Raw genomic sequence first — 23,580 nt, forward strand, 5'->3', positions numbered from 1 at the left:
GTCTCTGCCATAAATATCTAGTCTAGCGTAGTAGAGCTATTAAAATCTTGAATCATGTCCTTCCTAGACAGCTTAACTTATCCTGCTGTATTGTTTGTGATCTGTAATAGTTGTATATATTCTTGAATTAAGAGATGTTGTATAGCGAAAGCCGTTCGAATACAAAACGAGCGTGTATGCAGAAAAACACACTTTTTGTACACAAGTTTCAGGTACATTTTGAGTGTTTTTGTTTAAATTCCTGTTCTTTCTTCTTGTATAATATTCTAACGTAGTCGATGTCCTGTGCTGGGCATCAGTTAGCCGGTATAGTACTCTAGCTGTGTGACAGCTGTGGCCTGCGTTTACTAAATGTATCTGATGTGTCTGCGATTTGGTTTATTCGTTGTTGCGGTGAGCATGTTACTATAGTTCCGATCCATCATCAATGGTTGCCATTAGTTATTGCACTTCTCTTAAAACACGTATCACGGAATTCAGGAATCACTGGGTCCTAATACCAAAAGGCGAAATTAAATGCAAATGTATTGTCATGTGGTTGTTCTATGATTAAGCGGTGGACTACCTATGCTTTCTGACATTTGTGATATTTGAGCCTCGAAAGATGGTGACCTATCCCTAGTTAAGATGAAGTTATTCTAACGTGCAAATCGATTATCTAATCTAGGTATGGGGGTGAAAGGCTAATCGGCCCATCTAGAAACTAGTTCCTTCCGAAGTTTCTTTCAGAATAGCAAACGGGCACCTTTAGTTTCATCCTGTAAAGCGAACGATTAGAGATATTAGGGCGTATATTGCTTCAATTTATTCTCAAACTTTTAATGGATGCGAGTGCTGAAGAACGTCGCTAAATAAATATGCTTAGTTCGTTATTCAGTTTTCTCAGCACTTCCGTGCTGATGTTTTTTGGTTCTCATATCTATGTACTTCTCACGAGATGTGCCGCTTACTTCCCTTCAAGTTTTCGTCGGTTAAGCATAAAAAATCTGTTTGTAACTTCTAACTAGCTATTTTAATATAACTAGCCTATTATGACTTTGACTTTTAGTTAACAACCTTTTGCCTGGTTAGTCCGGCGAAGCGGCCAGCCCATCAGCTCAATTAGTTCAGAGGCTATATTAAATAACCTGTAATCTCGACAAGATTCCATTTAGAAGACATGTTCATTGCATAGGTGTATAAGGACCTTGATGTCATTTATTCGTAAACCTGTATCTAAACGAAAACAATCGTTTTCGTTCTTTCGCATGTGCCGACAGAGGCATTTTCGACAGGCATGTCTATTTAATGTCGTTTGTTTTGATCGAGATTATAATTAAAAATTTACAGCGCTCGGAAATCCTTCTAAAATCGCAAATAACATGTTTAAGCGACAGTGATACGTATATAATATCTCGTAGAAGCGGCGTCCAAACTGCGTTTGGATATCCAGTAGGCTTACCCTGACAGTAGTCCAAAAATGTCTCATGCAAAAAGTGGGTTTAAGCGTAAGAAATCTACAGCTAACAATAGTGGTTCATCTGGATGGCCCGGTTGGCGATACATGTTACCTTATCGAAAGCAATCGATCATTTCTGCGTCAAGATTCGTGAATCATCGAAAATACTCTTTACGCCTTCTTGGTGAATTTTCAAATCTTTCCACTGTAGTAACTGTTGCCGATCCTTCATTGTACCTCATTAACCTTTCGAGGATTCGTCGGAAACCTGGAGATTGGCCATAACATTGATTTTGAGCAATCAAGGAAACTAAATATTCATTTAGGTAAGCTCTAATCCAGTTCAACGACATTTAATAATAATTGCCCTTCGCTCATATTCTGAAAGTAAACTTCGCGTCTTTTTAGTGCTTTTCTGTGCTTTTACGTTCTGTCAGGAATAACCTTTCTTGAAGCACGACAGATTTAACACACTTCTGTAAATCATATCGCTGTGTCTCAATATAATAATCTAATCGGCAATAATTCAGTAAGAATATCTCTAAGAATAAGAAAAGTAGAAGGTTTTCTTACCGTTGGCGTCGTCGACAATCTTACTCGGTGGTTAACCAGACTTAGTAAGTGCTGTAAGTAGGGCTGTAAAAAGTTTTTATAATTTGTTTTTGTTGTAATAACACCAGTTTTATTAGTATGATAAATAGTTTGCTCAGGCATAAATATTGGGTAGCGGCGAATTTTGATTTAGCCCACGTGTGCACACATTCTACTTTGCTTACAGAGATACTCATAGGCGTGTAGCTAGTGATGCATAAAAACAGTTAACGGTATATATATCTAATATATTAGGATTATATAGCTTCATCATCTGACCGTTTTACATTCAACTACATCCGTAGTTGATTAGGCCTCATGATAATAGATAACACAATGAGTTTAGATGCGTGAATTCCGCGAACTTCTCTGCATTGCTTGCTTTACACAAAGCATCTAAGTGAATGTTACCGACCAACGTTATTAAAGGCACTCAGGGGCTACCACTATTACATTTTCTGCGCTGCTTCTTTCAGAAACGCGAAAAGTCTCAACGGCTAAGCTGGTCGGAAAGCACATAGTCAGGCGATAGGTCATTGTGATAGGTCCGTACTTGTTTAACAAGCAAGTTTACATAGTATGAGTCCGAAGGTGCAGCAAACAAAAGTGGGTGTCGCAGTTGTTCCATTTAACTAAAAATCGGCTTACGTTCAGATCGAAATGTGATTCTGTTACGCAAATGCGGGACCTATTTTTTGGCTAAGAATCGTAATTCCGGATGCAAATTGAATTTGCCATTATTCAATCTCCCCCAAAATGACTACTCGCACTAAAACTACAAGAAACGGAAACTACTTTATAACGTTTGTATTCATGTTCACAGCGATTCTTGATGGCTAACACAAAATACTGATCGAGCAATAACATCGAGATTCGCGCCTATGCGTCCACTTTCGTAGGACCACACGGAAAAATCGATTCCCACATACCTTTGATTACCTAGGCAGAAATGGCTTGCGGTGACTAATTTCAATGTAAACATCGCAGTAGATCCTGCCGTTTACGGCAAGTAAATGGCACGGCTAAAATGACATCACATAAATAATTATATATTTATTATATATGTCGAGCATCTGCTGTAAAGGTTTATAAGCAATTTTCACTTTCACTATAGCAGTGATAAAACAAAACGTTATTTAGGAGGGATACAAGTTAATTGGAATCTAATAAAATAAAGTGTACATTATAAACTTACACGACTAAGATGGCTAGCGCGGTTTCAATGAATGAAATTTAAAAACTTCGTAATATCCGCAGCAATATTTCAAATTAGTTAGGCAAATTTAAATGTGCGCGCCTGCTTACCTAGCCCTGCAATCGCTGCAGCTTCTGCACACAATCAATTGGTGTGCGGACCTTTCTGCCCAGAACAAGGTAACAAAGGCTCACAAAATAACTTATCAATCGACCTTAGCAAGGATCCAATGATCTCGAAAAGTAGTAATGTTTCTTTAAATACTAAAAAGAACTTAATATTTATAAATTACATTAAACGCGAGGTGTAATCTTTTTTACATAAATATCCGGTTAAGCCCTAAGCCTTGGTTTCCCTCTCCTAGAGCGTATCTGTCGCGTATGTTGACGTACAGACACCAGTTTTCATTTAGTGGTAACAATTCTGTCTAGAAATCAGTCACTGTGGCAACGTAACGTTCGATACCGCACGGAATATTCAGGTGCAGGGTTGAGCCGCAATTTAGAGAAGTCACGAGCTACTCAAGCCCTAACTTTCTGTGTAAACCCAAGGAGTTTAAAACGGTCAACAACGGCCGTGTGGTCTCAGCTCACCTTTTCGACATATTCGTGGGTTGTTTGTGGGACATCTTGCTACAGAAGTGCCTTCAGACGACCGTCATTAAACTTAGATGGCCCGTCAAAGCGGGGGGCACCTTTAATTTGTGGACACTCTTTTTAAACTCAGCAAACCATTCTTTTTAGTAATAGTATGGTTACCGTTCACGAAATAAATGTCCCGGACCGTTTCGGCAGCATTTTGGTCTTGGCGAAAAGTGCAGTAGAAAGGTATCGGAACTGCACTTTTACCCACCTGGAACACTTATATTTAAGCAGTTCTTTCGAGATCAAATTGCACTCGTAACGCAATACTGGTGTATAAGAAATAGATAACAAGTAAGGAAAGGTTTTTCTGCAAAAACCTACAAAGTTTTTTTTTTTTTAAATCAATACAAACAGTTTCAATTTTCATAGGATAAATTTTGTATAAATATTATTGCACCATAATTGCTCTCTTTATATGATATGCCGTAGAACTATATCTATATGGTATATCGTGCTTGCCTTGTTACTCTTAGAAAGAGCCTTTTTCACTTTTTCGTATTTAGTGCCGCCATTACCTCCAACACATTAAACCTTTGAAGAAGCTCCAAACATTTTCAATTTCCGTAATCAATTTAAAAAGCGGGTAATAGATATAGTTTTGTTTTTATTCCTGCTAGTATCGCGCACAAGGTATCTTTGCATATGTCTTCTTTTATACACCTCATAACTTCACTTGTTCTCTGCTCATTCCTATTACAATTCTCCAATAAACCTTTATAAACAGTCGCGTGTATCTCCCCCACCCTCTATTCCCAACATGGCCAATGGTAACTAGCATGGTTTAAGCGCGGGAAATTTGAAATCCGCTACCAGTTGAATAGCGCGCAAGGGGAGCCGACACCATTTCCATAATAGACCGCGGACGTTTAAATCTGCTTTTGCTAAACAGATCCTTACGTGGATTTTTCAGTACTAAACAATTAGTATGTTTAAATTTAGCTTCAAACTTATTATACTCAATCGGCTTACACTCGTATACAGCCAAAGGCTTAGTGTGAATCCTTCCCAGATTTCATCAGTTGACGTACATACATCGTTCTAAAGTTATTTAAATTGTTTGACTCTTTGAGGTTTAGACAAGCCAATGTTAGGTGGTTCAATAGGAAATCAACAGAGTGACTGTAGAAGTCTGAAGTACGAAAATTTATGGAAGTCTCGAAGAAAAATTTCGACATAATGTCGAAATGTGAATATTTTTTTAATGAACAGGTTGTCGAGAATTTTTGTCGCCTTGATTGCAATATAAGGTCGAACTTTCTGCAGAAGTGGTTCACCTTTATTCACCAATTGGCTCTTTAATACGAAGCTTTTTTATCATCACTTTCAGTTGTTAATAGCACACATCAGCCGTAGACTTATGATTCCTGATGGATAACATCTGTATAAGGTCAGCAAGCATACACTACTATAACCTTTGCAGTGGCACATTTGTTTTAGGATGATGTTCGTTCAGTTTTATCTGTTGACAAATGTGACTATCTACAATTATCATATAAGATATATTTGGTAGCAAGACTCGCAACTCGATACAAGAATCAGTCACTGCTATAACGTGAACGCAAACGGAAAAAAGCATCTTTAGGTTTTTGTTCTTGATCTTCATGCAAATCATGCAGCACCCACTTGTTGATGGAGGTGAAGAAGTGGTATTCATTAGATACACCAGGCATAATTTTCTTAAAATCACATCAGTTCATGGGGTACTATTATATAACTCGAAATCTTGATTATAATGGGTGGAGACTTGTTCTAATTCAAAATACCATTCATATTTGGGAAGTTATGGGTTGACTATATATATAATCAATCTTTTCCCCTCTTTTGATCTATCGTCTGCATGAATCCGTTTTGTGTTGGTGGAGTTGTACGAAAACAGTTAATCTAGGCACAAAAAACGTGTTATCATCTGTTCATAAAGAAGCTATGTTTTTATCTATTACTTCTTGATAAGCACATCCTAGAGTTAACGACATCTTAGAGTCTTCGGTAGATGTCTTCCAATATTTCTGCCTAATCGAGAATTATACCCGTGACGACTCTAATTAAGAGCTAAAACCTGACTGTTCAGTTGTATTTGTAAAATTTGAAATGTTTTATTGGCGCAGTACGAAAGTTATACAAAGGGATAGACAAGTAATTTGATGATATTCGTGGATGTGTATTCTTGCAGGTTGCTTTTCGAAGTTGTAGCGCCCTACCATTTCGTTTCCTTCGAAACAGAAATTGAGCGTCTGCAATTGTGAACGCGTTTTTCTCGCTTTTTCGTCGCTGGTGAAACTGCTGCCATCGCTGCCGCGTATCTTCTGTGTTGTGTGTCCTTGAGCTGACCCTTTGTTCGCCAGAGCAAAGAACTCGAAAGCGCGCGTCCCGGCAGCACCGCAACTGGTGCCGCCAATGTGTGCTGCTTCTGCTGTTACCTTTGCCTCCGATTCTGCATCTCGTTAATTTCACCGCCAACTCACGGTTTTCGTTGACAACAACAGCCGTCGCCATCGACACCAGCGCCACATTGACGGCGAAGTTGATGACGCTGACGATAACGACGTCCCAGGGTTCGACATTATAGCTATTTCACCAGGTGCTCTTTTGTCGTTTTTATTCTTGTCGGCTGGTTGGCCTTTTGTCTGTGACTGACTTGATTGGTGACCACTGCAGGCAACTGTGGACCAAAACGCGTAGGCCAGATATCTCTGGCTGGCTCGGCCACTCATTCATCCGTGCATTCATTCACTCGCTGGGAGTAAAGAAAGACAGAAAATGGAGCCCAACACCCAGTTCCTTGCTGCCGACGTCATTGCAACCTCAGCAACGACGTCAAGTGACAAACGAGTAGGATGCTAGTAGTGAGATAGGTAGCGGACGGGCATAAAACTTGATTTTTGGGGGGCGCTGGGGACAACGAGTGTTGATCTGTTATTAAACGATTACTCATGTCAAAGCCATTTCCACTGCTTTGCCAGTAGTAGTAGCAGCAGCAGTAAACGAACGAACTCCCGCTCGCACGACTTCTCGCCGCCAGTTCGTCTACGCGGGTGGGCTGCCTTTGGTTAACTTCGCTCTAAAGTCGTGTTGTTACTTATGGGTATTACATTTAATAGTTTGTCAATCAATGCCAATCGATGATTATTCCTTCAATACTACTGTTGCAATATACCATGAACGTAGGAACGGATGAAATGCAGTGCGAGGAGAAGTACATGTGAGAATCATACCAACTTAATCTAACAATTCACGCTAAACTCTTTTTTCCTTTTTTTTTTTTATTTTTCTAAAGATTCCAATGTACTACGTAATGCTCGATTACATGATCAATAAAGAAATTAACTATTTTATTCAAAGAAGGATTGCCTAAACTGACTTCGGAGCGGAACGTTTGCACCTATGTTTAGTATCTGCTCATCTAAAAATTACTTTTCAGAATTAATCGTTTAGTGAAAACCTATTTGTCTCTCTATATGCCATCACAATCTCCTTTCGCTCGCACAAACCATATTTGCCTTATGGATGAATGGAAGAGAAAAAAGGTACCATTTCAAAGATACTCACTTACGTCATTGATTTATGTAGTCTTAATCCGGTTGAATTTAAAAAGCCAATTAGTACAAAAACTAATTAAGTTTTAGATAAGCAAGCGTAGCCAACTCTGAAATGCCATTACAGTTACCACAAATATGACGCACTTCGGACAGCAAATTTTTGATCTTTTCTGTCGTATGCCTACCATTCCACTAAATGAAAATCGATAAATCACGTTAAAACTAACTCTTTCGTGCACCATGATAACCACTCTAACTTATTGAAGTTCATGAGGTTTTTCAAGGATTTCATAGACTTTTGGGGTGTTAGTCTCCCTTGCACTCAAAGGTAAAGCGGTTCTTCTCATAATTTTTATTATGCGGTGTGGATGGCTTAGACCCTGACAGCTGCATTGAGAGAGCCTACATAATAGTGACGATGGCTTTCTCCTTGGAAGCTCTTTAATTGTCCAATTTCGTAAGCTGTCGCCGTTATTATTTGTCGCTACATAGTAGAATTGTGTATCATTTCGAGTTGAACCACCTTAACTAACGTGACACTTAGCTTGCAGTTGTTGTAAATAACAACACTTATAGCAGTACACAAAGAGCTAGGTTTAATTTTTATGTCTGTTTGCTTATATAGAAATTCAACCATATTTATAAATATAACTGTATAACATCAGTTAATTTCCCCTGCATTGTCTGACTTATGCCACATACAGCTTGGAATGTTCATTTCGTGAGTAATAATTTGTTCGTTTAATATAATCTTAATATATATATATATATATATATATATATATATGCAAAGATAGGAATATGGTTCAATCGTTAATGATCAACGAAGTTAGTCATTATGATTGTTATGTGAGGTACGATGTTTTGCCCTCGAGGTAGGCGGATGTATTGGATAGGGTAAAACACGCACTCAGCGACTTGTTACCTACCTCTAAAGATCGAATCTAGACTGTCTCGCTCTTCAATATAACAATACTGGTCGGTAACACCGATGCCTATTTATATGTCCTGCTGAGATCAGTTGGAAACTCACAGCATGTATGAACGCCACTTTTTGAATTTGCCGCCATTGCCTGTACTCATTTAACTCACTAGTGTAAATGGCAATAACACTTTGCCAGTAACGGATTACAAATATAAAATGGATCACTATCTTTTTTTTATCGGTATAATAAATATCATCTGATTTGCCCGACATAAGCCATTTCGAGTTCGGATAAATATAGAAGCGGTCAAGGACAATTGCTTTTTTGCTACTTAAGCGATGAGCGAAACTAAGGGCTTTTGAAGCTAATCAGGGCACTTGCTACCCGACAAGTACGAACACGACCTCAAACAGTCAAATTGTCTCTCAGCTGTCCTAATCATCGTAGAGGGATTCCATACGTGAAAGAGAATAGAGATTTGAAATATAAAAAAAATTTATGTGTCGAATGCAGTCCAGTCAGTTTTAATGCAGTCTGGAATCTGTTGAAACCGCCTCCAGGCAATGATTACGTGATTAGTCAAGGGATACAAATTTGTCCACATCGTAAGCGTATACTCCGTTATCTCAATATAGACACTCGGTATTGGTGTTATGGTAAGTGTATTGCACTACAACAAATGAATATAGAATTTTCCCTAAGGAGTAAGGTTTATTCGCATAAAAGAAGCGTCGATCTGTTTTCACGTCAATATGCACATAATAATATGCACATAGAGCCAATATTACTTTCACCACAAATATTCTGAAAAGTCAAGCACCGCCATCACTTTCTTGTATATACTTTGACATGCTTAAATATATAAAGATAATTAAATTACGTTGAAACAGAGCTCTGGCGTCATGAGCTACACCGAGACTCAGTGGAGCAAGTAACACCAGCTCGGAAAAATTGGGCAGCTTTTCGTAGGAAAGAAGTTTGGGCCTTGCATTTGGAGAGGGACGAAAGAAGGCTCTAGGGGAAGCGTACTCTCTTTTGCAGCTGTTACCACCTGCAGCCGCGTCATTCCTCGCCACGACAACGGAAATCTGGTGGTCTTTGACCCCTTGAAAGCCTTGGCACTGTGCTTCTATACTAAACGACTAGTACCCTCTTTTGGAGTTGACCCAATATGACTTCTGTATTTGTACGTCTACATAAACGAAAAAGGAAAATCCACATGGACGACAGGATTCATTATGCAAAAATCGTTCCATGTAGTAGGTACAGAGTATAAAAGAGGTCTAAGTTTGCTCGAAACCTGTTATACAAGGCACTGATATAGATTCTTTCAGCGAATAAAATCTATAAATAAACCTAATTTTAAGATCTAAATTAACTTCTTTCCCTTTTTATGATATATGTGTCGTATAATGAGATTCCAAGTTTGTTAAATCTGAGTGCAGACAAGACGAATAGCCTGTCAAGGTAAAAATATTTCTAATGTCAATAGTTTATTTCGTGTTTGTATTCTCTCTAGTATCTTATTTACTACCAGTAGAGGATTTTTGCATTTCTATGGTTTTGAAAGCTATCTATAGCTTTACCAATACCTATATCAGAGGTAAGAGAGCTTGGACCCAGCTTGGATTAAACATGCTTTTTATATATATTTTCATTGCGACGATGTGAACAGAGCAATACTGATAATTAAAAAAAATCCAAACAAGAGAAGCCACATATTAATATTACGTCTTATTTAAGACAACCTATTCAGATTTATTTAAGAGATCCTATCAGATATAAGATGTGCGCTTTCGTGATTCACTAACCTGAATTACACTGCGATAAGACAGCCTTGTTTTGACAGACAGAGTTTCATGTAGAATACATTTTTAAGATGTCACACCACGGTATTTAATCCTTTGTTAATTTTACCAACGACATTTTAAAACGAACGCTTTAGAAAAGTTGATAATATGAAGCAAGGAGCTTCTTGATAGAAAAATGACAAAAATATATAAAGCGTAGTAGCTACATTTCATGATTCACCTGGTTTAACCTTAGTTCTTTGGATCTAGAAAAATACGGTATCAAAAGATACGTCTACTTTATGGTCAGCATTCCTTATGAAAAAGAATACGAGCAATACGTTTTATTTCAACTTCGTTAGTACACTTGAATACGTTATTTTGAAAACATTTATTCGTTTGTGTTTTGCGAACTGTATATATTTACGAATACATTCTTTCGTTTACGTCTTCGGTTTGTGTTGCTTTGATTTGGTACCAGAAAGGACTAGTCCCCTCCCAAAAATTTCCGACTGTTTATAACGATTTTCAGGTGATGCAATACAAATCTTTACTTTCAGCTTGAAAAGCCCACTAAAAGGATTCCAAACTTTTTCTTTTTATTAACAATGCATATTGGGTAGTTTGCACCATGACCAGATGCAACTGTAAACTTTCACTCGTCAACAAATAGAATACTACTTTGTGGATACGGCCGCTTCCCCCCTGGCATTTACTTAAGAAGCCGAGAGCTTGGATGTGTGTATATTTTCTCGTTCACGGCTGCGCTCAGCTGTGAGCAGGGGGCGCCTAGGTAAGAGGCCTATATCGTTTTGGTCGTCACCAGTGCCCTTCACAGAGCAACTTCAGCAGACTGCTATTAGCTACTGTAGGCACCAATAGTGAACCGGGAGAGAAGGACTAGACGTAATAACAGCACCAGCTACACCAATAGCGTCGAAGAGCAACCGGGCAGGATGTCTTCGGTAACAAATTTGAACGGGTTTGAGGCAGTGGTCGTGATAGTCGGTTTCCTATCCCCGCAGACAGGTAGAAACCCGGAGACGGCGACCACATATAGTAGTACCCATATACATACAACATATATATATATATATACGTTCGTACATGTTGTTATCGGAACTGTTGCTTGGTGAGTGTTGGTCGGAACGCAAGTGACTAATTGACTGCTATTGCCTGCTGGCTGGGCCGCTTGCCTAGGCTGCCTGGCTCACATACTTATAGTCTGTCTATTTGTTTGTACCGATTTCCTTTGTCTGACTGATACCCGCCTGCGCCGATGCTTCGCGTCGTGTGGGCTTAGTTGCGCAGAACAGTGTCGCCACTGTGCTGTTACTCGTGCTACCAGTGATGTTGATCGTAGTCGTGGCGGAGGTGAGCCGCCGTCGATCGGCGCTCCTGCTCTAATGTACGCTGTCCTCGCCATAGCGACCATATGGCATACGGTTATTGCAAGGGCACGGCGATACAGTATACTTTAGGTTCTAGCCAGCTTGAGGCAAGAAGTAAACAAAAATGAAAACAGAAAAGTCATCTAAAACATCCGAACGTTCCACTGTCACGGAACAAACGTCTTCCAGTCGTATGTTTAACCTATAGCGTATTGAATTACTGATTTACGTCGTATGAGTCCGATTAATTATCGGCGGCCTGGGAGAGGGCTTTACTTATTTGAATTAATTATTTTCTGAAAATAGAACAATATCATATTATGAATATATAATGCTACCTGTAATATATAATTTGAAAACTGTACTAAAATGAGGCCGAACACATTTGGGGGCTTCAGAACATCAAGTTTATGTTACAAATACCCATGCCTATTAATGATTTAAGTATTTATGTTTAATTTAACGCAAATGGTGATTTCTTAGTTGCTCTACTAAGTTCTGAAATCTCGTTCTTTCCTTAATTAAAACTCGTGAGTCCGGGTTGCTATGCCGATGTGAGCACTTACTTGAAAAACCCTAAAGGCCGCAAAAACCCGCAAAAGAAACGTCCACCAAAAGTCCAGAAAATGATAGTAAATCACTTTTATTGATGAAAATTTAAAAACCCTTATCGAGTGTGTTTGCTCAACAAAGAAACGAGCGGTGCCTGGAGATCTTATTATCTACCCTCTTTGCAAAGTGCTTCAACTATATAAATACAATGCTTGAGCTTAGAGTTTTTAAAGATTAATTTTTCAATTCAGTGAAATTGCGTCATTTACATTATGCCACCCTGGCTGACCCTTTACCCCAAAATACTCCTTGTCGTTTGCGGAGGGTTCTATATATCTGACTATACATAGTCAGATATATATATATATATATATATATATATATATATATATATGTAAACACCTGAGTTCACTGAGTGATCGTTTGCAACATGATGGTCTTGCTAAACAAAAATCATCATATCGATGCTCGAAGCTTATCGGGCGAAGAGATTCTAGGGCGAAGGGAAATTTGAGTGAAACTATCCGGCATATACAATAACCCATTTTCCCTGTTTGTGCGGTTGAGATTTATTTTCTTGCTAATAGTGGGTCATATATTGTAGTTTGTTAAGGATATTTATGATAATATTACATGGGGACTATTCATTTATATGTAATCTTTGTTTTGTCTCCTCTGCGACGCTTATAGACTTATGAGATTAATATATAATAAATAATAATAATACCAATAATCTTTAGGGCCCTGGGTCGATTAAAGGTCATAGTTTTTCTGCAAGATCTAAGTTCTCTACAACGTGTTTCGCTTTGTTCGCAGCCTGAAACGGAAAGGGGCGAGGTTACTAATTGTCCTGATTAAACATTTCAGAACTACAGCAACAACAACAGCGATAACAAGGAATATTTTCTTAAGATATACTAGCATTAATACAAAAGGTAGTTTCTGTTTATAACGGAGGAAGTTCTATGAAGACTGGATAGCTTACAGGTTGTCGGGGTCGAGGTCGGGCACTTCACATGTTGAGGCACTCTACAAAAGGCTGACTGTTCCGAGGTTGAACCAAACACACGGATATAGGACCGACTCTCTTTTCTATTATTGTAATCTTTCTCTAGAATTTGAAATGTCCTATGATTGTCTTTATTGTTTCGACAACTTGAATATAGTACTATAAAAGAGACCTGAGTTACAGTATTATATTGTCTAGTATTTTTGTAATTTTAGTAAATTTGACAAAAATCTGAATTAAGGGAAATCGGGCAGTTCGTGTCGTTTCCTAGCTGTTAGTATGGCGTATAAGCATATTTGAGCAAAGTAGTAACATGGGCATTAAATTCTTTTTTCAGTATGCGAAAAAACACATATATATATTTTTTTAAACATCTTTAGGACGCGTATGTATACGCCGATGGTGCGCAACCCGACCCAATATAAGTTGTTTTGTCGGATCGATCGATGTCTGAATGTATTTTTCGATGGTTCGCACTCGATGGCCCCTACTCAGAGAAGAAGCCCAGATGGGCGCATTCACTTCGTCCATTTGGTGCATGGAAGGAGCCCGTTCATATTCTTCGTGGCTCCAATTCGGGGCTACTCATCAGACTAGTGACTGTATACTTCTTCAAAAATGTTACTTGACTCAATAAGTTAAGCGCGTTTCGCTTGGCCCTACTGAATGTAATTGTATAAATATTTTATACGCCTATATCTACGTTAAGCTTAAATAAATTATGAAGCTTGTATTTTGTACTCGAAATATTTAAATATCGTTTAATGTAAACGCCCGTCAAAAACTATACCTGCTTCACCAGAACTGGATTTCTATGCATGTTAGCAAGACTTGTTATGATTTTGTAGTGATGAAACAGCATACTTTGCTGCATTGAGACCATATGTTGTTCTCTGAGAAAGTCCTTTATTATTAATGTGCAGAATACGTATATTATACTGTGAACTCAGGGAACTGAAGGATGCATTGTTGGACCGAAATCGACTTATGTCGAACACGCTTTGATCAGTTCATTTGACCTAAACAGAAATACTTTTAACAATAATAGCCAGAATATTATCTTTGTGGTCTTCATAAAAATAAATGGCATTTGCAAACTTAAAAATTCACATGGTAAAATTTTGTCATAAGCAAAAGTCGTTTACAGGAAAATAAGAATAGGGGCTGAAAAATGTCAATTTTTACAAACAGTACTTTTCTTTTTGCGAATGCAGTATGCCGCATAATTACTAAAAAATGAAGTATCTTGAGCTTATCGTTTGAGTTTTTAAGTAATTCCAATGCGTCTCAAAGGTTCTTTACTTACCTCTCTAGGGAAAATAGTAGGTTGCACGTATTGCACCGTATATCATTTCCATTCTTGCCGCTTCGGTATGATTACTCTAATCCGCTTTCAATGAGCGTTCACTTAGTTGTATTTTTCGTTTTCCTCTTTATTTAGGAATATGCCAGGACATTGACATCAACTATTTAGCTTAGGCTCACCGATGTGGCCAGCGAATAGGTTCATCCATTTTTTTTTTCTGTGAGAGCTGCCGGCTTCTCGGCATCTGTGATGACGCCCGCGAGGACGAACCGATCGGTACCTTTCATAGGCCAAACGGTCGGTCAGTTCCTATACATCGTAAAAGTGATCAAAGAAGAAGAAGAAGAAGAAGAAGAAGTCTAAAAGAAGCAGCTTCTACCCTGACACCACCATCGCAACTACTTACGACGACTACCTGCCTGCTTTTAAACAGGGACTATAGCGTGCTGCTGGGCTCCGCCGAAGATTCCGCTGAGATTCGGAGAAATGGGTCTACTCCGCCTCCCGAACCTTATAGGTGGGTATATCGCTCCAACGGTCAATAGCCTTCCGGTAGTCGCCATCTAAACAGTCGAATGGTTTAGAGGCTGAATGATTCAGGACCCTCAAACTATCACAGAGGGTATCGGGGTACAATCGTCATGTTCTTTTGTGAACTTTCTACATTACATGCACGTACCACTGAACAAAGCCATGTGTCAAAAGTTAAGATGTCTATACCTAACACTAAAAGCTTATACAGAACTGTTTGAGCACCGTAAACTCCAGCGAAATGAAACGAGGATTTTGTATAAAGGTTTTTGTATGTACCAATAAAGACGCCCCTCCTCCGCGACTGCTTCGAAATGTTTTAATCTGGATGCTAAACTGCTTACAAATCAATTTCATAACTTCCTTCTTTGACCTCACGAACAACTTTATAGTAGTAGTACTGAGTGCTTGAGGCTGATACGTCCAGGCTGGTTGATGTTTCGCCCATATGTTTTTCACACAGAATATAATTCGTTTTAGCTGGTTAAATTTTCCAAAGGTCCTGCTTCCAGTAGAGGCTCAAATTATCAAAAACCCAGTCTTGGACTGAATGGGCTTTCCAAAGGGGTTTTCGGCTTGCCGAATAAGAGATGGCGTTTCGTTCGATACAGCGTTGAGTCGCCGTAGTTCACCATTGTTTCTCACTACATATTGTTTGTAACCGTTTCGAATTTACATGCTTTTTGGGGGGCGATAACAGTACGAGTTTATAATTCTTAGAATATGACCGTACATAAAAGGATATAACCAACCAAATAACCTCAATGAAAGCAGCCTTATATCCGCTCGAAAAACTCGCTCCTAATTTTCACTAATTTGATGAACATGTAACAAAACTTATAGTTATGTCAATTTAAAACTAAAGAAAATCAAACTAGTGAAATGTACAAATATATTGACAAAAGCGTCGGAGCATAAGTATGCATCGGAAATATTAGTACTGATATTATATTAGCTCTCACAGATACGTACAAATGCGTAAAAAGGTGAAAAAAAAGTGAACTTAAAACTAGATCTGGGTAGAAGCAATCTCTATAATGGTAGATCATCAGGGCTGCAGGAAGGTTCGATGTTCTCAGGCTTTTCTATGTAATGGGAGCTTAATCTAGTGATGGGGCTGCGCGTCCCAGCACTGCGGTAAGATCAGATGGACATCAAACAAGCAGTATCAGTGGTTACCATGTAAAAGCCGAATTATTAAATTTCGTAAATATCCTTAGAGATACTTAAACGGTTGGCGAAAGGGCAGCTTTATTGGAACCTGGCTGCAATCATTTTGAGCTTGGACCTTATCGCATTATTATCAAAACTTCGTATGCAGGAAAAATATTACTTAAAGGAGAAAATGCGTCACAGGTGGTTACTAAATATTCTCTTAGAAATCAAATGCCTCTCGGCAAGTGACATGTCAACCTATATAATTGTGTTTCTATGCGTATAACAATGGCGTCGCTTTTCTCCGAAATTTACTACATATTGAAATTTATGAGTAATTTTTTAGGTCAAAAACTAAACGCAGTTAGATTCACGTTTAGCCCGATGTGCTTTAAAATCCATTCTAGCTAGACTAATCTAGTGTCTATTTATCGCCCATGGATCGTTGTAGAACATTTGGCTTTTTAGGTACTCTCATAGAAATTAGTCGAGCAGGGTTGTGTCATTTGATGAGATAGGTGTTTGACATCATTACCCCCCTGGAGATCAGTTGCTCATTAAAGTGATCCTTCAATGATGCCATTATGTTATTAATTACATGGAGATGTAGATTATCCTGCATTTTTTGCAAATCTCGTGTACTGATTTGGGGCCTGTGATTACCTTCTGGCAACAAACAGAACTTACATTTTTGTCCAAAAAGGGTCAATTATGCCCCCGACCCACGTGTCGCACTGAAAAGTGTTTTTTTTTGGACAGTGTACAAACTTTGAATACAATCAGTTGTTTTTTGTTGGCGTCATTTTGAAGTTTCTCCCGACCGGGATCGTCACTCCTGTATTGTGCAGTAAATACAAGGTTTTTGATATGATATTTCATAACTTAAAGAAGCATATATTTGTAAAATGTAACATTTTATTATTTTTTGTGAGAACTTGAATGCTGTCAAAACTGTAGTTTTATAACTATTACTAAAGCTTATTGTATTATATTAATCGAAAAACCTCGGCGGCCGTTCATACAGCACAAAGAGATTGGACATTACTTGACCTTCGCTCATATCCTGAAGACACACTGCTTGCCTATAATAAGTTTGCGGTTTCTGTCTAGAAAGGACTGCTTTATTTCCGTACCAAAAATAGCGTATAAAAACAGGACAGCCACGATGAACATAAATACCTTGTATATGCAGGGTGGCCGGACAGAAGTAAGGCTTTCTTCGACTGGTCTCCCGGATTTCATCCAAAACCAGTACTGCTGAATAGGAACTTGTTCTAAAATAATGTAGACAATCATCCCGCAATGGTGAAAAACAATGCGTCGTTTGGACAAAGATCGGCTAGTATTTAGTCTTTTCGCGCTAAAGGAATCCCTTAACAAAATTATAAGCTTTGTGGGTTATCTTAAATCAGCAGTGTAGGGTACTGGAAATGCGGTTACAGAAGAAATAGAATCAGGTTCCAATACAATTTAACAGAAAATCCACGAACGACAAAAAGCATTGCGGTTTTCGGTGTTAATCGATGCCGGTCAAAAGTGCAATTCAAACAATCGTTCTGTTTCGGGCACGGCGCTGCTAAAGAAATTTCGTGCGCGCAGAACCGCTATGTACAGATTGTGCACGAAAACCTCGGGCGCACGTCATAGATCACAAATGTCATACAGTGCATTATCAGAACAATAAAAGTTCGTTTAATAAAAGTCCTTTGTTCCTCAACTCTCGCGAAAATTGAAACTTTGGTTCTTCCTTGAGGAAAGATTTGCATATGCTAGATGCACAAATCGACCACAGTTTTACACGGAAAGCATCTAATATGATAACTCTGTGTACATATCTAACAAAGTTTTTCAAAACTCAGAGTGTCTATAATTTTGTAGCAAGGTTTGCTGATTATCATTGCGAGAAACTGCATCCGAACAAGCATACGAGTCCTTTTAGTTTGATTTTTCCGAACAATGTAATATTTTGATCGGGATCTCCTCGTACTAGATTTAGCTAGTCTGTTTTCGTCTATGTACAGTCCCTAGTTACTCTGTCCTTATCAGGGAAAAATATCTAATTCGTGCCCACTAGCCCCGCTTCGCTATTTCCAGACCATTGTCGCATTGCGAAAACGCGCTAATAAATGCGCGTAGATTCAATGCTAGGATTGCTGATATAGGCCTTGGCCTCCGCTTTTTTTTGCCTACGATTTACTTTACCTTCAATTTATATAGAAGAAAAAGAAAGGCCAAACTGGTGATTGATGTTAAATAGTAACATACAAAACACTATCATAAAATCCAAAATAGCAAGCCAACTCGAACGGACTGGATGTTCGGATGTATAGACAAAGTGATCTTCTCTTGTCGATTGGGAATTATATACCCAAAAGTACTGTTTTACCTTTTTCATTATTTTCTCAAGGTTAGTATGTGTATTCATTAAATATATATTTACTATGATTGGCTAAATAAGTACATCTAACCTACCCAATATGGGGAATGCATAAGTTTGAAAAACGTCAGAAGGCACAAAAACAGCAGAGAGGCTTCCAGTTCACTTAAATCTCTGTACGCAATTCGGACGTTTCTTTTGTATGCAAACGGGCGAACAAAAAATGAACCGAGGAGAAAAATGAAAGAAGGACAGAAATCAGTGAAGTGAAGTAGCTGGGTCTGGGCAGAACAGCTCTGCCCGGATTAACGTCTTCCGTCAGCCTTTGGTTCCTAGGCCTGTTGGTGCTTCTTTTGGCCTTCTGGTACTTCGGTTTGGAAAGGGATAATAGCCATTGAGTTAGCAATTAAAAGCAAGCTACAGATTCAGGTTACACACAGTTGCGTAAGGTAGAAGCGATGGGCCTTACAAAGCTTCATTTTCATCCACATAACACTGTCTACACTTTATGTACAGTTAAAATGCTTTTCCGTCCTACACCAGTAGAAAGAGGTAAAGGACAGTGTTATTTAGGTAGCTAATACCCGACTCTTTGAGTGTGTTGCATTGATAATTATAACCAATGAGAATGCTGCCGTGCAAATTCAAGTCTCAGCGTTGGCAAAATTATTTCCAGGAATCAATAGTTAGTGAAATAACTAATAAAGACGAAAGAAAATAAGGAATTGAGGGATATAAAATCAATTTATTAAGGTTAATAGTTCATTTTATGATTACCATGCTGCTTCGTAGGTCTGTGTAAAAAAAAACCTAGATATTCCAGCAAAGACCTCCTAATGGAGGCATTTTTCGACGCTATATCTAAGAAACAGATGATTTCGAAAACTTGTTAACAATAGTGCTATATAACTTGATAACCAATGGTGCTGTACAAAAAAAAATAGAAAGAATAACTAGCCTAGTGAGAACGTTAGTTTATTGGGTAATAATAATATACCAATAAGTAACCAATTAAACAAATGACCAACTACTTAACCACTCGTTTAACCTTTGCGTGTATCAAACTAGAATTATCTAATACCGAAAAAGCCTGGAAATGCTACATTTTTTTATTTTAAGATTCTTGTCACTTCTCACAGAAAATTCAGCGAAGGTTAGATTCTTTAAAAATAAATTGCTTATCTAACTACTTAAGGCTACTAAGGCTCATATATGCGCAATTAGTAATAGTCAACAATACTTTCCACTTGGTAATCTAATGGTAGTTTACTCAAAACTGCAAAATAAAAGTTTCACTTGTCTACCTCAAAATACATCACAGGGTTACAAAAGTATACTGATAATTGAGATTTAGTATTAGTGTGAAATCTACAAATCGATGCTGCTTTAGCGATGATCAAAAGGAAGCAAAGCAATTGAGCTCTCTCTTGTCCTTTCCGACAATTTGTATATGGTCCTACAAGCTGATAGAAGAAATAACTGCTATTTCCCCGCAGAGAGGAAGCAAGGAAGCGAAGAGAGAGATGACCAGGCAACGAGACGAGAAACTATTGTTTGAGTAAGTAAGAAGAAGAAGGGGCGAACGAGGGTGAGCGGAATGAGAGAGTGGGGCAAAAGAAAACGTTAGGAAAGCCCAAGGAGAGGAACAGGAAGACTGCTATGGTGTGCAGCCAGGCGAAGCACACAGGACCCTTTGGGCCAGGTGGCTCTCCCCTCCTTCGTCTTCCGCCGATGCGCTACTACCCTGAAGATCTGGAAGAGCTACTCAACAGACGTGAGCAGATTTCCATGTGCTCAGATCTGATTATATAGGACAGTAATGGCAATCGTACAATTGCGTTTCTCTACGAACATTTGCCTATTCCATGGGGTGTTCCTGCTAAAATATAAACATATGTTTCATCTATTCGATCCTGTGGGTCGAAAATAAATTTCTTCTTTTAGGCATTTACGCTATTTGGTCAAAGACTAAAAGCAAAAGGAAGCGGCAAAGACTGACAGAAAACAAAACCTTTTTAATCAATAAAACTAACCAAGAAAAGAGGAAATTCGAGCCCCATAAAGAAGAGGCAGTGTAAATTAGGTGCAACACGATAAGCCAGAGAAATGAACGATTGCTCTAAAATTTTTCTAGCTAATTTGTCATCCAGTAAAATCATGAACTTTGCCTCGTCAATTAGGCCAATGGTTCGTAGTTTGTACCACAATGCCCTGTTTTTAGTTAACGGTGGGCAAATTTCAAAAAGACTTAAGCAGAGATATGATGCTTTAATTTCTGACGTTGCTTTGCACGTTAGCAAATTTAATATGATACTTGCAGTTTAGGACGCATACCTAGTATGCGAGATGGCAAACTCGCTACCAAAAAAAAAACGCTACCTCGGTTTATTTCATTCATAATAATGACCTTAATTATCCTCGCTCCATGAATACGATGTGCCTTGATCCCGAACATTCACTTACACCTAGGAGCAAGCTACCAAGCCAAGATGGCATTGGCAGCGCTCAGCCTAAGCGCACCTCGCTTCTACGATATGATTGACAAAGGTTGAGCTAACTTGGAAGAGACCTTTGTCATCTTGAGATGGATAGACGAGAGAAATAATGAGTAACTACGCAGTTTCAACTGCGATACTCCTGCTTCAGTCTGCATCACGAGGCGAGTCGCCAACCATAAGAACTGAGTGAAAAGCGGCACCATGGCGATGACAAAAAAATCAATGCCGAGTCTTCCCGTTCGTGCAACGAGCATTTCATACTCCTGATCGACGATGCAGTAGCAATTCGGTAAGCTGGCGAAAACCCCAACCTCTCTAATTCTGAACAACAAAGCAGAAAAGGCCATACTAGAATAGATTGTGCTCAGTAGTGCCATATTCGAAGCTCCCGATATAGGCGACTAGTTTCAAGCAGCAGGTTCACGGTTGGGGGTCCTGAGCTGAAGCGTTCAAGACTTGCTTGACTCACCATGGTATATTTCAATACAGCTCAACAAGATTCTTCATACACTTCCATGATCAACGTTAAGATTTACCAGCTTTAGTTCTCTCAATTGTAAGAGATTTAGTGCGAAACTACCGATTCTACACCGTGCAAACGCGCTAGCTCAAACCTCTGTGGCTTCAAATTCCGTTACAGGAATATACAATGAGCCTCTCTGCCCTCCGCTTTGTGGGTGTGCAGAATCTTTATAGACACACCTGCAAGCTGGGCAGAGAATAGCTTAACTGAGCAGATACGTTTCTGGTGTGCTTGTGATTCTTCATATGCCGCAATGCAACTGAAAGTATGCTTGAATTATTACATCTTTTTTTATCCAATAAACTTAAAAGATTTGGCAATATAGAAGAAGGTCATAAACTAATTCTGCTTTTTTTTTTACAAGATTTGACATCTTTTCGTACAATCTGGAATTTCGGCGCTAACGCAGGCGCACATAACGCAAAAAAACGCAAAAAAAAGCGAATTTGCAGAAATTATTGCTAGAAGTTCAAAAGGAGGTTAAGATAATTAAAATGTAGGAGACGTCAATGTTTGAAGTACGTAAGCGCAGCCTGCCTTTATTTGGATAAATGTTTCGAGTCCCACGTCTGCTACTACTGTTAGGCACTATTTTAATACAAGAGATATGTATCTACGCCCTGTTTATTTAGCCTATTTTTATCTAAAGTTTTCTAAGCACGCAGGTTAATTTTCATGCAATATATGCCTGGTATCCAGTACATTGTTAGCCATAAAGAGCTTCAAGTTACTTTAAGAAGTGCTTGAGTACGTCTCAGTTCCCAATCAGGTTCATCGCATGGGTGTAGTAATCTTTTTCTTTGTTAATGTTATAATTTTATATAAGATGGGGCATTACGATTCGGAATGACTTTGACGAGTGGGTTGTCATAGCGGATATGCATGCATTCGCTACTCTTGGAACCTTTATAGAACAGAACATTCAACTTATTATGGAAAAAACAATGTGTTGCTTTTGCGATTTTAAGGAAGATTAGCCATTAGTCAATTATTACAGAGAAATTCCCTTTTGGTAGCCGAAATCGACGATTTACGTTATTGTCAGTTTTCATGCAATTTCTAAAAAAAATTGGCCCAATTGGTCCAAGAAGCTTTTCTTTTGATACTACCATTTTTTTTTTAATTCAGAAATTAACAGCTCTTTTAAAAAGCAGAATATCAGTCGCCAGTTGACTTATCCTGGTAAGGCACAACAATTAGTCCTTTTGAGATTTTTTACACCTTGTCCCGCCTTTCGTCCTTATTGACAGTTTACTGCTTTTGTATTTTTAAGATATTTGACCTGCTATTAGCCCAAAATTAACAATTTTAATTCCACTGTATTTTTTTTATACATAGTGTAGTTAATCGACAGATTAGCGTATTTATACCAAGCAATATCGTTAGACGGACAGCTACGATTAAAAAGTTATTACGTTTTATATTAATGATGGATGTTCGTTATATTGAATAAGCATGACCCTAAGAAATACACTTCTAAACCATGTAAAAATGAAAAGGTAATAAGCCGCTGCTCTCAGAATTACACTTCGTCTGTACGTCTGATGGACGAAAAACTGTCCAATAGGAAAGAGCTTAGAATGGCAAAAATTAAATTTGTTGGCACAATCAGCCTTGGCATAGATATTGTAAGCAGGTGCTGTGAAAACCTTATTATGTCGTTATTGTTATTTATTTAGTCGGTTAGGAACTGGTGATCGCTGCTAGTGCCTGCACCTATTCCGTTACTGTCCTCGCGGATGGAGGATAGGAAGCAGCGTAGCACAGCAACGGGCCTGCACGAAGAATGAGAGCTCGTGAGGGGCCCCTTGCGGCTGTCACTCACCAGACATTATAAAGGTTGTTTTTCGTCGGGTACGCTATAAAAAAGTACTTCACGGCTACGTTTTTTCTTCACTTTCGCTTTGGAGCCGTGATCGCCCCTCGCTGGCCCCCTAACCCAGTTTAGCCAGCCACCTCAGTCACGGGACGTATATATAATAAAAAATGACATGATGTTTTAAAACGTAAATAGTTGTCCTACGTTGCCATGTATAGTACTAGTCGATAACTCGTTTAAACATCAACTTCGCTTTTGCAAAGTTTAAAACAAAGCAAAAACAAGTGCCTAAATAATAT

General features: G+C 38.6%; 1 protein-coding gene and 2 long non-coding RNA genes across 14 annotated transcripts in view; 2 read left to right on the forward strand and 1 right to left on the reverse strand.

Annotated features, from left to right (window-relative positions):
- The window catches only part of LOC111254061 (RNA-binding protein MEX3B-like), a 66,347-nt gene that overhangs the window by 954 nt on the left and 41,813 nt on the right, over positions 1–23,580 (forward strand). The gene's annotated exons all lie outside the window — the stretch shown is intronic.
- On the reverse strand, positions 1,167–8,371 carry LOC111253704 (uncharacterized). 12 transcript variants are annotated; one of them, XR_002674776.2, is made up of 5 exons: positions 4,384–4,524; positions 3,818–4,084; positions 2,959–3,051; positions 2,012–2,074; positions 1,167–1,706 (listed from the first exon to the last, which is right to left on the reverse strand). It is a non-coding gene; the product is annotated as an uncharacterized LOC111253704 (long non-coding RNA). The 12 variants fall into 12 exon arrangements; XR_015317871.1 differs by having other exon boundaries at positions 3,335–4,084; XR_002674777.2 differs by having other exon boundaries at positions 3,818–4,076; positions 4,384–4,522.
- Positions 4,020–15,213, forward strand: LOC111253705 (uncharacterized). Its single transcript, XR_002674778.2, has 4 exons — positions 4,020–4,159; positions 5,196–5,255; positions 6,039–13,740; positions 14,514–15,213. It is a non-coding gene; the product is annotated as an uncharacterized LOC111253705 (long non-coding RNA).

This window comes from Varroa destructor, unplaced genomic scaffold (assembly GCF_002443255.2).
Source record: "Varroa destructor unplaced genomic scaffold, Vdes_3.0 BEIS01000007.1, whole genome shotgun sequence".
Lineage (NCBI taxonomy): Eukaryota > Metazoa > Arthropoda > Arachnida > Mesostigmata > Varroidae > Varroa > Varroa destructor.